We start from the raw sequence: 16,120 nt of genomic DNA on the forward strand, positions 1-16,120 counted from the left end.
TTTATTTGTTTGCTTCAATCTTTAGCCCACGTTGTGGTTGTCTTTGTCTTACGCTAGCAAGTCGTTCATGGCTTTCATCTTATTTTTGTAGATTTTCAATGACCTCATGATTGCGCAAATAGAATGGTCCAGGTCCCTACAGCCCTGCTTTGCAGAGGATGAACTTGCGCTTCTATCATGCGTGGGCATGAACTGTAGTTCTTTCGTGTTTTAGTCATCTTAAACTAAAACTCATCTGAAAAGTAAAGATTAAAAAATTATTGCTAATGTTAAGATAGAACACAGGCCTATCCAGAATGAATTGACGTATGCAATATCACTGATATTTAAATATGGGTATTAATTATCTGAATTATGGAGCTGATTCATCAGGTGAGGTCAAAATTAGGGAGGAAAATGGTTCAGAGGTCAAAAGGGAGAAAATCCCCATTGAAACACAGTAAAGTGGGCTTAATGGGAACAGGTGGGCTTAAAGGGAACATCAGTGAATTTATGGTTAAAGACAGAATATTTTATTCTACTCACATGACATTAAAAAAACAACTGTATGAAATACATCTATATATGGTGCACTAACATAATATGAAAAGTATAAATTGATCATGTAGAGAAGTAATTAGCTATACTCATTTACATCCACCTCAGACAGTGTGATTTTTTTGCTAGAGTCCCCTTTAAGCCCACCAGGTAAAAATGTTAATTAAAAAATAAATAAAGATAAACATACACATTTATTGTCTATTTAACAGTATAATAATATAAACTGCATACAAAAATATAAACTACACATGCTTATCATGCTTTATGTCATTGCAATGAACCATACTATGTAGCTACTGTATTGATGCAGCATGTGGTCTGTTTGCTAGTGTGCTAAAACTCATATTTTGATTTCAAAAGACACAATATTTCTAATTCAGGTAATATTCTAACATATGTCTCATTCAAAACACTAATCACTTAAATTTTGATAACAAGTGAGTACTTTCCAAAAACAGGAGTAGAAATATACAAAAAATGTTATTTTCTGAGGGTACCAAAATCACCTAAGTTTTTTTGCAACTTCTTCTGGGATCAGCAGGCACATGCCACACATACGCTTCGATAACTCAATATTGACAAATGTGATTGCCTTACAATAAAAAGTGTCATTTACGTAACAAGCAGCTTCATTCGAAAAAACATCACACAGCAAAAAATTATGATGTAGTTTTTTTTGATTTGACTCAGAAGTTGCAAGTGGGCTTATATGGTACGTGGGCTTAATAGGGACGTTTACCCTATGTATAAACCCCATATAGTGAGGATAGTGTGGGATCAGAGAAAAGGAATACGGCATAAAGTTTCGTTCACAGCTGAAAATACAGTAAAAAAGGATTCACTGTCACTGGCCCAGGTCAACAAGGACTTTAAATGGTTGCATCCTTATTTATCTTTCTGGAGGAACATGGAATGTTCCATGATATCACATTATGGTGGTCATGGGGACTTTGGTCACCTGGCACCTATGTTTGGAAGTTTGGAAGGCCCGAGTATGACTGCACCATGCAATAGCAAATTCTGCAGATCCTCGGGCAGACATTTAGGCTATCATGCTTGAATACTTTAATTTCTGTGCAATCAAGAAGCTATAAGTGAAATTACAAGGAAGGGGCACCCATTCACTGTATAATAATCTCTGTACTCCAGTATTGTAATGGCAAGGAGTACTCAAGTCATACTCAAGTAAAACCATATCATATCATATCTATAAATCATATCAACAAAACCTACACATTTCCAGATGTGTGGGTGAAAACCAATCAAGGGGCCAAAAAAGTTCAACATCATCACATGCACTTGGTGTATAGTACCCTAGTCTTCAAAAAAAACACACGTCTCCTTAGACCTGACAGATAAAATGAGAAACCTGTGCGGCAAAATGAGCCAATTAAAATGAGAAAATGGGCCTCCTTTTCCTTCAGATTTAATGTCAATAAGACAAACAACATACTAAAAAAATTGCATTATACCAAGTATCTTCCTAGTTACAAAAAAATATCTGGTATAAATTATCTGGTAAAATTCTATCATCCATTATAATTCATTATCTGTTAAAAATGCATATATTAAGCCAAAACACAGGCTGTGATATTTCACCGACTTCAAGGAATTCCTTTAGAGCAGGCTCATCTACCGCCACACGATTGCCTCATTTATAAAGGAAACACGCAAAGGGCTTGGCAGCGCAGAGTTCAAAACAGAGCCAAGAAGCACATGATCGCATTTACAGTGGAAAAACATCCAAGTCCTGAGCAGGGTAAATCACTTGATATACAACTCTGGAGCACATTAAACGCACGGCATCGTTTTCCTGTACAACTCCAGTGTGATGCTTTTTCATCGGCCCAGCTAGTCTCATATTAATTAGTGCCCATCACAGGCTTGTGCAGCCTCAACGCGACAGTGACATGCTTTATAAAACTCAAATGCCCTGATCAAAGGGATTGTGCACATTAGCATCACACTAATCAGGACTAGACTCTGCTGGCCATCCAGGGGAAAAACTGAACAGAATAAGATATAAGTGATTTATACAAATTCTTCATGGTCCAATAATGCAGCACATCAATTTTTCAATTTGAAAGATGTTTATATTACTTTTATACATTCTCTTTTGTTATACCTTTCATAAACATTGCCAGAAAGTCCTCATTACTAATTCAAGTAGCCTATTTGAAAAGCTTTTTGAATATTCTGATACAAACTTCTGTATTCAAATAACATTAGACCATACTGTAGATAGTCAAATAATACTTACAGTATATTGTATATTTCAGTTTTCCTAAAAGTTCTATTTGCATTTTGATTTTCTACTCCATTTCACCCGTTACCAGATTCTTGTTGTCACAGCTGAACTTGAGCACAGATATTTATTTCTAAGGTGTTCAAACAACAGCAGTCCAGTCTTCTGACTAGGAAGTCATTTTAAAAGATGGTATGAATGTTTGCAATAGCCACTAGCTAGCCAACCAGCAAAATACACAAAACAGATTTCAGTGTTAACTGAAAGTTGCTCACTCAATTTTATGCTTTTAAAAACACATTTTTTTACAAAGGGGCTGGGTGGCTCATCAGGATAGTTCAGAATGTTTGATATCCAGCCCTATTTTTGTCTCACTCATGATGTTGTCGATGGTTAGAGAACATTTTCACGTCAGTCCAGCCTTTGCATCATACCATACATGGAGCTCCAGCTAGAGAGCAACAAGGTATTCATCTGTTATTGTACAATACTCTATGGAAGTTTCTATGTGTAGCTGAGTAATACTTGGCTATACAATAAAATATTTGGCAGTAATTTGACTTTGACATTATGAAATAACAGCTTGAAATCACTATTATAGACTGTTGTGGGGTTCCCTTCACTGAAGGTGCACTGTGGAGTACGTTAGTATTGGAGCTGCGTGAATGTTGCCACTTCCATTATAACCTGTGACTCACAAGCAGGAACTCCATTTCCAGTAAGCAAAGGCTGTACTGGTGTGGAACTGTTCTCTATCGATCAACAACATCACGGGTCGAAATAATGGGCTAGATATCAAAAATGACAAACTATCCATTTAAGGCACTGGTGTAATGCATGGAAAGGCACCACGTTCTAAAACTGAATCCAGGCCATGCCCTGCATTGACCAATGTATTTATATAAAACTTTCTGAAATATTACGTTATCTAACAGGCCAGTTTAGGCTTGTGGCAAGTTTCTTCTCATCAAAATATAGGTTCAGAATATGTTCATCTTCCATCTGTAGGCTAGTGTTAATGGCTCAGAAAGCCTGAATGTAATCAATACACTTTTTAAACTGTTACTTCGAACAATAAGAATAAATGTTTCCGTCCTGCTTCAAAGATCACACTCTATTCTCTGTCGAAAATAGCTCTATTCTAAATGAGAGCTAATTAGTGAACTTAACCAGCAAGTGCTGTCCCATGGGTCAGTTGTTGCATTAACATAAATGCGACGTGCAGATTTGCACAAGAGCTCTTCCATCTGCACCACACATGGCTGTATACATATGTGCATGATTGCCATCGTGAGTTTAATAAAATGCTTCTCACTGCATTATCGTCAGCCCTGCATTCCTCTGCTTTGCCACGTGAATCCAGATGTTTGTTTTTTTGCCTTCGTTTTCCCTTGTTCCCTGCCGGCACCGGCGAAATGCAGCCGTGTAGAACCCAAACAAGCAGACCTGTACAGCAGCCCCGTCACCCTCACCCACCCCCCAGCTGAGGAAAAAAGTATTGATAAAAACAAACTATTGATAAAATGGCGTTGCAACCTCAGCAGTGAAGAGTCTATTTTCAGGCACACAAAATAGTAACTCATTCTACAGAATATCCAAAAACAACATGTGAATAGAATTATTATAAATCATTACCATACAGTATATCATACTTTTTTGTAAGTCAGAATTCAACGGAATCATAATCTGAAGCTATTATATTCTCTAAAACTAACAATTCTGCCATTTATTTTCAATAACATGATGGGCCGTTATTGGCTTCTCCATCAGTTTTCAAATAAACACATCACTAATGACAGGTTTCATAATGTATACTCCTTTCAACTGTGTCAAGTCTTTAACCCACAAGTACATTACCTATCAGTTGTACATCTTGTTCCAGATGCACTTTCTGATTAAGTGATATTGTGACAACAATTTCACACATGGTCAATATTCATCACAATAAACATCAACTTCTGAGAGTAAAAATTTAAAGCAACACATCTTGGAAGTTCAGAATATGGGTGGCGTTTTGGTAAATCTGAGTAAAATTGTTGTGGAGCAATTCAGTTCACAAAGATAACAATATTACTCACAGCCACCTAGAGTACTGCCGCGATATCAAGTTCTGCAATACAGGCACTGTTTGGCTGGAAGTTTGAGCCTTATCTCTGGCTTCTTCGAAGGCTGCTGGAAGTAGCGAATGTGTGACTCACTCTGTGTCTGTCCAACGATCCTGTAACATAGCCCAACCCTTTCCTCTGCTGCTGGAACAAATGAGATACTTTTCCTCAAGCGCCTGACGGGCTCCACAGCAGTCCTCCATGTGCAAGGCATCAAAAAAACACACCCCTCAGAACTGCACTGTAGGGGGAACAGCTCAATGTGTCTCGGGTCAGTGCTTGACTTTCGGCATGGACAGACCCCTCCCACACCCCAAAAGCCTCCTTAGGAGCTTAGGCTTAATGTGTTTTCTTTTTTGTTGATGTTTTTTTTTTTTTTGAAACACGGCACAGGAAAACAGTAGTTTCCTCTGGACTCCTCTGGGCTGAGTTAAAATCAGCTGCAGACCAAGCCTCATGTCTAGAGATCGCCCTCCAGCTTTAGCGGTGGGGGCCACCAAAACAAACCAGGTGGGACACAAGCTAGCCAATTTTTCAGATGGCAGTGCTCTCCTGTAATGAAACAGTAACACAGGCCAAGACCTAAATCACAACATACGTTACTTTGAGTTGTCAGTTGCTCAGCTACATTACTGAGGAACAAATATGAAAATTTAGCCGATTGCACTTGCTGCTCTATGCACCGTTTCAGTTCCCCTTTAACTTTGAAGACTGTATCAAAATGTCTTCCGTCCGATGTTTGTTTGGCATTTTTGAGGATCAGTCCTGTCTAGACAATCTGTCTGGAGTATCATGTCAACCAGGGGTGAACTACATTGCTTCAGGCTCTATACCAATAAGCACCACATTTCTTGAAATAATAAACAAATAAACATATCAACTAATTTTTAAATGTAAGACCGATCACGTGGAGCTTTTGGCATTTTCATAAGAGGTCACATAAACCTGACAGGCAATACAATGGAACTCAGACAGTGAAATTAGCAGGACCCTGGTCAGGCCTGTGGGCAACGTACCATACGTTGGTACTGCTTCCAGTGAAAATGAAAACACCTGATGAGCTAAGTCAATAACACTTCCACATACATAACCCCATATGCAAAATGAAGGAAAATCTGTAGAATAACTTCAGTAGAATAACTTCAGGAGAATCCACTTAATTGTATGAAAGAGTGACACAATACACAGAGAAAGTCGACAACCACGTGTGCCAAGCACTATGGCCTCCACTATTTTCAACAGAACCAGAAAAGTTTCCTTTAAATTTTGGTGGTTTTAGCCTATGTGTTTCTAGAGCAACTGTCAGTATTTAGGAAGCATCTGTGGACTTTTAAGGTATTTATAGACAATTATGCATTGCAATTGGGCATAATTACATGAAACTATCCAGAATATACGATAATGGTTTGTGCAAATATGCTGTTTATAATGGAATGAATGGGGAATGGTTTGGGATTTGACTACTCTATCGAAAAACTTAACTTAGGGTTGTAACTAGGCAGCTATTTAATAGGTGACTTAGTTGATGCGCCAGTCTTAACGACTACTTGTATTTTTATTTATTTTTATTTTTCCATAGATTGCGTTGTTGCCGTTCTCGTTGTTAGTGTTAATCAGTTTAACCACCAGGGTCCAGGTTGAACTATGCGGTTGTTCCCTGTACTTGGACCGGTACTTCTCTCTAGGGGTTTCGTCATACTTGTTCCTGGTTATGGTTATACACTTTGTTGTACGTCGCTCTGGATAAGAGCGTCTGCCAAATGCCTGTAATGTAATGTAATGAAAAAGAAAAAAAAATTTCAAAAAAAAAAAAAATTATGTGATGAAATTAAGTGGATTCTACTGTATTAACCTTCACGTTATTTGCCTATCTGTGCAAATTGAACGGAGGAATAAAATTCTGAAAAGCCTTTAATGTTGTGTCAGGCACAAGTAACACCTATGACAAAAAGGATGGTGCAAGCACTCTTTGAGTGCATACAATAATTTTAAAACAGTAAGCTGGAATTTGTGTGGATACATTACGTTAACACGTTCATTAATATAAAACACATGGTTAGGAAAAAGAGGTTGTGTAAGTGTTTTGCTCATGAGAAGATATGATTTTTTAAAGTTTTCCTCTATAGAGTGTTAAAGTCTCATCCACTGCAAAAAAGTGACTGGACGTAGGAAGTAGTTTGAAACAGTGGGATGTCCCATAGAGGAAAACTTTTAAAATTTATTTTAAAACTTTCAGAATCTTATCATGAGCAAACAATTACACAACCTCTTTCTCCTCACAATGTGTTTCGCATATAAGTTGATTGCAAATATATATAGACTTACGATGTTGTTAAAAGACTACAAAACAGACATTTAGCCTAAGTCATCGAGCTCTCGCTAGCCAACAACTGAAGATGAGTGGAAGATGTAATGTCAGTAGGGGCAAAACTGCCCCCTTTAAAAAGTGTCCTTCTCTGATCACTATATTGCTGACATGCAGTCAAAGGGAGTTTCATTGCATTCCAAAGCCGATTATGAACCAAGAGAATAACCAGGATGCTAATAAAAAATATGAAAATATAGTCTATTTACATTTCTCAAAATGGAAAAAAAAGACTTTTTCAGATAAGAAAGCTCAGAAAAACAATCACATGGATCATTCATGATGTACGTCTGTCTATATACCTATGACAAAAATATTTCCCATGTAAACTATACCTAGCTTTGCCAAAGTTTTTAATTCTGTAGCTACATTACAAGACCAGCTGCAATCATCTGTGTGCATTATCATCCTTTCTCAGGAAACAAACCTTACTTCACTCCACGTATCACAAGATAAGTAAGCCTAACCTTTTTTTCTAGTAAGATATTCCACGATTTTCCCTTTAAACATGTTTTCCCACTAAAAAGCTCACTGGATTAGAGGTGACAAAAACAGATCAAAGTGAACTATATTATTATTAATAAGGAATCTACTTGCTGCATGAACTTCATATAAAACTTAGCTAAAGGTCAGAGTAATATAAAATAGCACTCTACACTATAACCTATATTCTTCATGCTGACCCTGTACCTCTGGCTTTACAATCCATGAATTGGCGTTCCGTCTCTCTTGACCTCATCTTGACTTAAGCCCTTCTACCATTTAAACAGTTTGTATGTTTAGGGGGTTCCAGTTTCTCCTTTGTCAACGCTGGAACATATTTCATTCCGTAGGCTAATTCTCAGATACAGACGACTGAAACTTATTCTAAGTTCAACATCCGATGCAAGAACAGCCAAGTATAGTAAATTATTTGAAATGAGCTTCGAATCAGTATCTTAGTAGCCTACGTGCTGTAACGTTCAGATAAAGTTGTGTTTTCTCCAAAAGCACTCCCACAACAGTGTCCAAAACAATAAGGCTGAAATTCTAACGTCTACAAAGCAAGGCAAGTTTCCTACGTTGCTCATTAGAATTTATTTGAAATTTTCGTCTACATATTTACCCTTGTGCTGTCTACTGATTGTTTTGACAGCGTGCGGAAGATCATTAATGGTGCTACTTTAACAGCAACTATTGCGAACAAACTTCCTGTAAGGAAACAATAAAAATCTGTACCATAACAATAGCCGAGGACAGCCTGCTCTGCATCTGTTACATAATCCGAAATTCAACTGATGCGAAAGCCCAACCAAGCACTGAACGTATCGAATGTAAGGTGACATGCATGGGACGCAAATGCATGGATGCTAGGGTCAAGAAAGGCAGCACGATATACACACAGACAGTAGCTACATTAAGTAGCCAAATAAAAAAGTAGAATAAAAAGCCTCCCAGGGACAACCAGTGTTCCCCCTCTCAGAGCAAGGTTGCAGTAGCCTACTGCAAGATGAATTGGGGTTCCGTCTCTCATATCCTTCCTCTATATGCAGGACCGCGTTAGTAGCCTACGCAGTAAAAATGTCCAGTGTTCATTCAACTCTGAGTACATATGGTCCCACTCCGGATCAGAACGGGACCATACGTATTGTACTCTGTAAGAGTTGATATAACACACGGGACATTTGTGTATCGCTACTGAAATTACGAGTACAATAGAGCACCACAACTCAGGTTGTACTAGTAGACACCCCCACAGGTCACTGATGTTCAGCTTGCATCTCTTCTCTACATAATTCTGGGTCTCCTTGTTACCCGCGCTCCATTCATGTCTAATGCTACATTGGACCAAATCATTAGTAAAAAAGCACTGATTGGCAATCCTGATGGAAGTTCGCTACACTCATTAGTAACAAACTGGCTACTGTGTCACAGTTGTTCGGGCAACTAAAATGATTCTTCACTCCAGTTATAGCCTACACTAGATAGTGACTATCGTAGCTACGTGGTAAAAATCTCCCCCTTGGTTCGTAAAGATTTCGTCACTTGCAAACACAAAATGTCTTAGACTGCACGGAATCTGTCTGACGTTCGTTTTTTCCCCATATGTTTGGAGTAACTAGCTAGGTGTTAAAATCCTGCATCATTGTTAATTCTCATTAGCTAACGTTAAATTATTCTCTTTTCAACTATATTTATTTCTAAGATACGGTGGCTAGATATATCCAAAACATATCATGTGTCATAAAATCAAGGTGGTTTTATTACTAGCAATCTAAACGTTGGTAGCCACGATCAGCGATGACAGGTTGTGAGCTTAGTTAGATACATTGTCTAACTGTTAGTAATCCAGTCTCAAGTAGAAAGTTAACCTGCTATAAAACGCTAGCTATAGACTAGCTTCTAAAAAACTGGCTATCTTTACTATGGTTACCACTATGGAGACCTTTGAGAAAGTCAGAAAGTCCCCCAAACTGCTATATTTCAAATCGGCATATGATATATTGCACGCTGACACGTTAGAACACGAATGCACTTTTTAGACAGCAACTTGAATATAATTTTAATTAAGGTAGTTTTGACACGCATAGCTGGTCCGCTAGCACTAACTAGCTAGGTACAGTACTGTATGTAAGCAAGTTACGTTAGCTACGCTGCCAAATGCATATCCCAGTCCCAAAATTATGTTTGCTAGCCTAATTCTGATGGACGCATTCAAGCAGCAGGTAGCTTGCAAAAAACGAATGCCGGTAGCTTCTCGTATACCTACCACATAATGTTGTCTTGTACTGAAAATGTGAACACGATTGCCAGCTGGACAGCAACTTTAAAAACCGTTAGTTATGTCAAGCATTTTCAGACGCAGCTGAAGCTAACACTGTCAAGCTAGCTAGCATTAAAGTATAGTGCATTTCGCATAAGCTTGCTGCCCTGAGATGTGGAAATATACAACTGAAAAGCAAACATGCTATGATCCAATCCAAAGAACCACAACCACCAACAATAAATCACAAATATACTCATCTTTCACAACAGTTATGCGCAATTAACGAATTAGAGTGAGCGGCATACCTGGAGAGATGCTCAATACTACCGTCCTGCAGTTGCTTGCGCTCAGCTGAAGTCAGAGCACTGTACACGGATTCTGACGTGCATGCCTATTAGCTGAGAGAGGCAGTGGGTAAAGGAACGGGGAGGAATGAGTTTTCCACTATGCTCAGTACTGCTGTACTTATTTAAAGGGTAACGAATGGTTCCTTGCACAGTGTGAGATATTTTTAAAGAATGCGCTGGAAAAAATATTGTTCAATAGCCTAATAGATATAATAACTTGAGATGATTAAAATTTAATGCCATGCTGTGGTTAACCTAGTAGGCTAGGCTACACCTTATCTATGAAATTGTCCAAAACGGTAAAATGAGTACACCGAAATGAACTGTGGGAATATCTTTCTTTCTAAAGTGTTCCTAAAACTTTTGTGTCGTTTTTGACCATTTGAGTTCTAATTGATGTAATTCTGTTTTTTAGCACTTACGGAGTTGTATACTTAGAACCCACAAAAAAGGATTTTAAAATAAGCTTCTGAGAATGCCTGAAAGCAACATAACACTGAATGATGAAAGCTGCTTCCGAACAAATATGAAGCAGTAAACGAAACACACGAAAAGACATTGAACTTCTAGAACCCCCCTCCACCCCCCGCACACACACACACACACACACACACATAAAATACCTGAATGTTTTTAGTACTAAATGCTCACAGATGTAGCGTTGCTCTTTTCCCCACTACTTAAAGAACAGAGGAAACAAGGGGTGCCATAATATTGACACAGATGTTGCATATAGCAAAATCTAAAGGAAGAGTTGTTGGGAAAACACTGTCTACTGTCTTAACCTCAGTTTTCTCTCAAAAAGGAAATCAGCTAGATCTTTCATCTATTTATGCATTTATTTATTCTTTTTTTTAAAACTAAATGTGTGTCATTATTTTTTGCCAAGTTTAACAGCTGGCCATTTTCTCACATATCCTCCACTGGTAATAACATTAACCATTAGGTGTATCTATACTATGCCCAATTAATCTTGAGTTACCTACCAGATTTCTATCACCTTCATGGAAATCAATCCATTGTTTGTGTCTGTTGCCCCCTAACACCATTAAGATAAAAGAAAACAGCACTGAAGGGAGCTATAGGATGTGCAGTGAGAGGTCATGTCTGTATTTTTGAGGATGAAATTGACCTCTTGTGGATAATTAGTCTATTACACTGCCATAAGTCCCATGCTGGCAGTCATTTACACAGTATCCCAGCAAAGGACTGGGTCTTCTGAAACTGGGCCGTGCTTTCGCCAAAAATGAGAGAACAGTTTTTATGGCAGTGAGTAATGAGGATTCCACAAATTATGTGGCGAGATCAAGGCGGTGTAAGGGCTCATCCATTTATAAATAAATGCTAGTTCTGTGTATATTCTTAGCACTTGTACTGACAACCCATTTACCAATGAATTGTTATTCTTCATTGGATATGAATCCTGTATCTCTGAAAGAACTGCACTTTATCCAATGTACATTGTAGACTTCATAGACATAAACTTTGTGGGGAGGGTTTGTGGACAAAATAACAAAACAAGAGAAACTTTGTGGCTCAGAAGATGACACAGAGTAACAGGCTCTGAAAACAAATAAGAAGCCATTGTTTCCTGGAACCAGCAGTTTAGAACAGGGAAAAGGAGATTATCTGTATCCATGAAAATGTCATTTTTAAATCTAGCCGCATTTACAATAAAGAACAAATACATCATTAAATCACAGAAGAGGTACTGTTAACAACCAAAATGGATTTGTGTGTTTGTTTATTTTCCAAATATAAATGTGATTTCTGTAATTATGTTTATGAAACAGCTTTGTCACAATCCAAAAGTACATTATGTTTTAAACAGAAACCCAAAACGAAGTTGAAAATATAGTATAACACATGAACATATTGAGCAATAAATGTTACAAAAATATGAATTGTAAAGGAGCACATCATATGAGACATTTGGGGTTCAATTACACAAAGAATTGGCTGCCAATAAAAATAGCAGGTTATTCTGTCCAAGCAGAAATATCATGTCAAGAAATAACTTTATTAAATTAAGTAGACATGGAGGGTGTGGATGCTACAGATGTACAAGGAAAACCATCAAGTTCTGAAAACATGGAACCAGCATGTTTTGGACAAACTGCCTGTATTTTGGTGCAGTGCAGTATTTTGATGGACACCAGCTATAGAATATGACAGCCTCATTCATCTTTCTTTATTAGGTCACCAGTTATTACAGTGAGGCTTTAGGTCATTCTTTTTTAACATGGTTGTGATTTTGTATGTCACTGCCATACCGGTCTCACAGAACCTCCATTAAGAGCAAAATAAACAGCATAAAGCTGTCACCAATATGACCCGACTGGCCTGAAGTCAAAAGCTATTCCCATTAAACATTTTAACAAAATTCAGGTTTATGGCTTTTATGGTAGCAATGGTGATCATAGAGTGCCTCTTAGATTTTTACACCAAATAACTTATTTCACATCATGATGGGCTTATGGAAATGAAAGATTGCAACCGAATCTACTTTTCTCTATCAGGAGTGTAAAGAGCCTTGGGTGTGTGATTTATGTTTTGAAAAACCACTGGAATGGGCTAATGAAGTTGATAAAACCCAAATTGGTTTGGAAGTATATTTTATGTCCATAAAAAACAGTCCTTTATGCAGGATAACTTATTTTGCTGACAATTATTATTGCACATTTTTATATCTCATCTATTTATTAAGCTGATAATTCACAGCAGATTTTTTTATGTGCGGCACGGTGGTGCAGTGGGTAGCAAGAAGGTCCTGGGTTTGGATCCTGGCCTGGGCCGTCCTGTGTGTACGCTGGGATAGGCTCCAGTCCCCCCCCCCCCCCAACCCCCCCCACACCCGCGACCCTGCCCAGTATAAGCGGGTATAGATAATGGATGGATGGATTTTTAATATTGAGAACATTTCTCAGGTGAGCACTAGTAAAATACCCAACTTGCAAGCTTTTTGCTCCAACTTCAGGCCCTCACCACTACACAACAATATACTGCATTCTTTGCCCAAATAATCACTTCCCATTGGGTTCATTTTCATGTACTCCAATTATATAATCATGCTGAATACAAACAGTATACACCAAGTTGTAAATGCTGACTTTTTTGTTTGTGTGTGTGTCTGTGTGTGTTGTGTGGGAGTATGAGGGGTGTCTAAGCGCATACTTCTGATTCCTCCTATGAAAAGAATAGAATACAGTTGCCTCCGCTTGGCTTTGCTATAATAACAAACCTTGTATGAAATGTCTCTCCTACACCCTGTAACCCTCCATTTCACATCTGTAGTCTGCAATGAGCCTCTAATTTGCTTGGACTATTTTGGGATTTTAAGGCCGTCTTGTGGCCTCTTAGTTCATGCAGTCTATCATATTGTACCACAAGCTGTCCTGACTGGAATGACTGTTCCAGTGAAGTCCCAGCTCAGAACGTCTGGTGCTCTCGTGTCTGCACTGGTGGTACATGTATGTTGTACAGTAGCCCCCCGGGACCATACAGAGAACTTCTTTGTATGCCCAGGTCTACTCTTCACATGGAATACCGAGTAGTAGCTGAAAAAATACATGCAACGGTTTTTTACGAAAAGAGTTATTATAAAGAAACTTACACACACACACACACATGGGCAAGGTGTCAAGATAATAGACAAGAGCGTATCTGCAGTATATATACAACTCCCACTTTTACCCAGTGAAGTAGGATGGATGCATAACGTGTGAATGAAATTCTGATTTTTTCAAAGGAGGGCACATCAACTAGGGTCGGCTCTCTGTCTGTGTTAATGGACTCTTGTTTGTGGTGCCACAAAGGTATTATGCAGAGAAAAAAGCTTTTATGACTCATTTTAAATCCATAAATAATTAATTAAACAAAACACAAGAATATTTGATGATAAGAATAGGCAAGTCAGCATATCTAGGCCCATTCTACCTACATTTTTTATTTTTATAGAGATGCTTTTGACATGTATGTTAACAACTGGTGGATTCCTTAGTTACACAAGCAGTAAACCACTGAGCAGTAAATTATATCTTATACAATCAAGCAAACTATTGAAGATGTTCCCATTCTTATTCACATTACCAGTGATGACTATAACAGGTGAAAAAATATAAGGTGATTTATATGTTGCCAAGAATGTCAAATAAGTCCTCGTTCTACTCTGTCCCATCACTGCGGGAGGGCCTTCATCTCAGTGCAACTTCTTTGTGTGTCCAGAGGTGGGACTTTGCTGCTGAAAGGTTTCTAAATTAAACAAAACAGCCCTGCCAGGTTAGGTTTATTGTTCATTCTTGTACTAATTTTAGAAAAGAGGCTAAAATTATAAATCATGTTAAAATTCAAATAACATAGCTACATAGAACAGTGTAACCACCTTATCCTCTGATCTGGAATCAGCAGATTGAATAGGCCGCCTCTTCACAGAAAATACAGCAGAATGCATGTCGCCTGCAGTATCAGTGCTGTAACAATACAAAATAAACTTTTGGCTTTTCATTATGTGCATATACGTGGGACATCATATATTTTAGAGGTTACTGCTACACTGAGACCTACTGTGAAAAACAGCAATCACCAAGTGAGATATGCAATCATCAAGTAAACTATACAAGACAACGTATAATTAAAGTTTACATAATTATACTTCATGCATGCAAAAGTAAAGTATTTTCTCATGTGGGCCAATCCATTTTACAAAGTCATGCATAACCTCTGGAACTCCAATATGAAGCGTTAATGCATTTTACCCTGCACAAGAAGGCCTGCTTGTTTTCTAAATCAGTGTCTCATGCAAATCTCTTGGGTTTACATCCCACACCGAGGCAGGATTTAGGAGGGGCCTTTGCCTCTCTGAACGCAAACAGACATTCACAGGACCTCTGTAGGTCTGTGGAAGTTCAACAGCAGATGACTATCTACTCTGCAGCCTCCGCACCTCCGCAGTCGAAAAAAAAAAACAAGAAAACGCCCCCCACACCGACCAACAAAATAAATTCTAAATGACTGGGTTTGACAGAGTAAGCACTTTCCGTAACAGGTTGCAGATGTTGGGAGCCGTATGTGGCCCGCCTGGTGTTGTAATAGTTTCTGGAAAACGTTGTCCGAAGAGATCACAGAGCCGGAGGGCTTTTGTTATCGTCAGCCGTGGAATTTGGTTATTGTTGGAAGGTAAGAGGACCACAGTGTGGTATGCAGGCTCCTAAAGGCCCGTCTCTTTTTCGTTGGAAGTTATAAGGGCCAGTGAGCTTGTAACCAGAGGGTTGGAGGTTTGATACCTGGGTGGGACAAGATTTACTCATGGACAAGGTGCCTTACTTGAATGGCTTGAGTGAAATATCCATCCATATGAAAGGTAAATTCCCCTGGATCAGGGTGTCTGCTGAGAAAATAAATAATGTAACGCCTCATATCCATCCCTTTACCCCCAGCCAAATGGCCCGAGAAGCTGATCCTGAGATATGCTTTGATGTGCTTTGCCTTAAAACAAGTCGCTGTTTTTAGGAGACTTTGGTGAGAGACCCAATGGTAATAAACAGTGAACGGTCAGGGCGGGATGATGAATTGCAGAAATACGCAGTGAAATTGGAAAAGTGACAAGAACCCAAGTGAACTAAAAAACAAAGCTCTTCATTAATCAGAACTGTGTTGTGCTTCATTCATCAAGATGGGTGTGCCATTCAGATAGAAATCAAAAAAAAAAGCAAAGCCATGCAGTCACAACGGAGAGGAAATAATGAGAGGGAACAAAGTTTGATGTAGAGAGGG

General features: G+C 38.5%; 1 protein-coding gene across 2 annotated transcripts in view; it reads right to left on the reverse strand.

Moving 5' to 3' along the window:
* Positions 1-10,442, reverse strand: part of jcada (junctional cadherin 5 associated a) — a 35,847-nt gene extending 25,405 nt beyond the window's left edge. The window contains exon 1 of one of the 2 annotated variants that reach the window (XM_035414928.1): positions 10,307-10,442. The gene's annotated coding sequence lies outside the window, so the exon portion shown is untranslated. The remainder of the gene's footprint in view (positions 1-10,306) is intronic. The other variant, XM_035414927.1, reaches the window with a different exon arrangement.
* Between the last annotated feature and the right edge of the window lie 5,678 nt (positions 10,443-16,120).

This window comes from Anguilla anguilla, chromosome 4 (genome assembly GCF_013347855.1).
Source record: "Anguilla anguilla isolate fAngAng1 chromosome 4, fAngAng1.pri, whole genome shotgun sequence".
Lineage (NCBI taxonomy): Eukaryota > Metazoa > Chordata > Actinopteri > Anguilliformes > Anguillidae > Anguilla > Anguilla anguilla.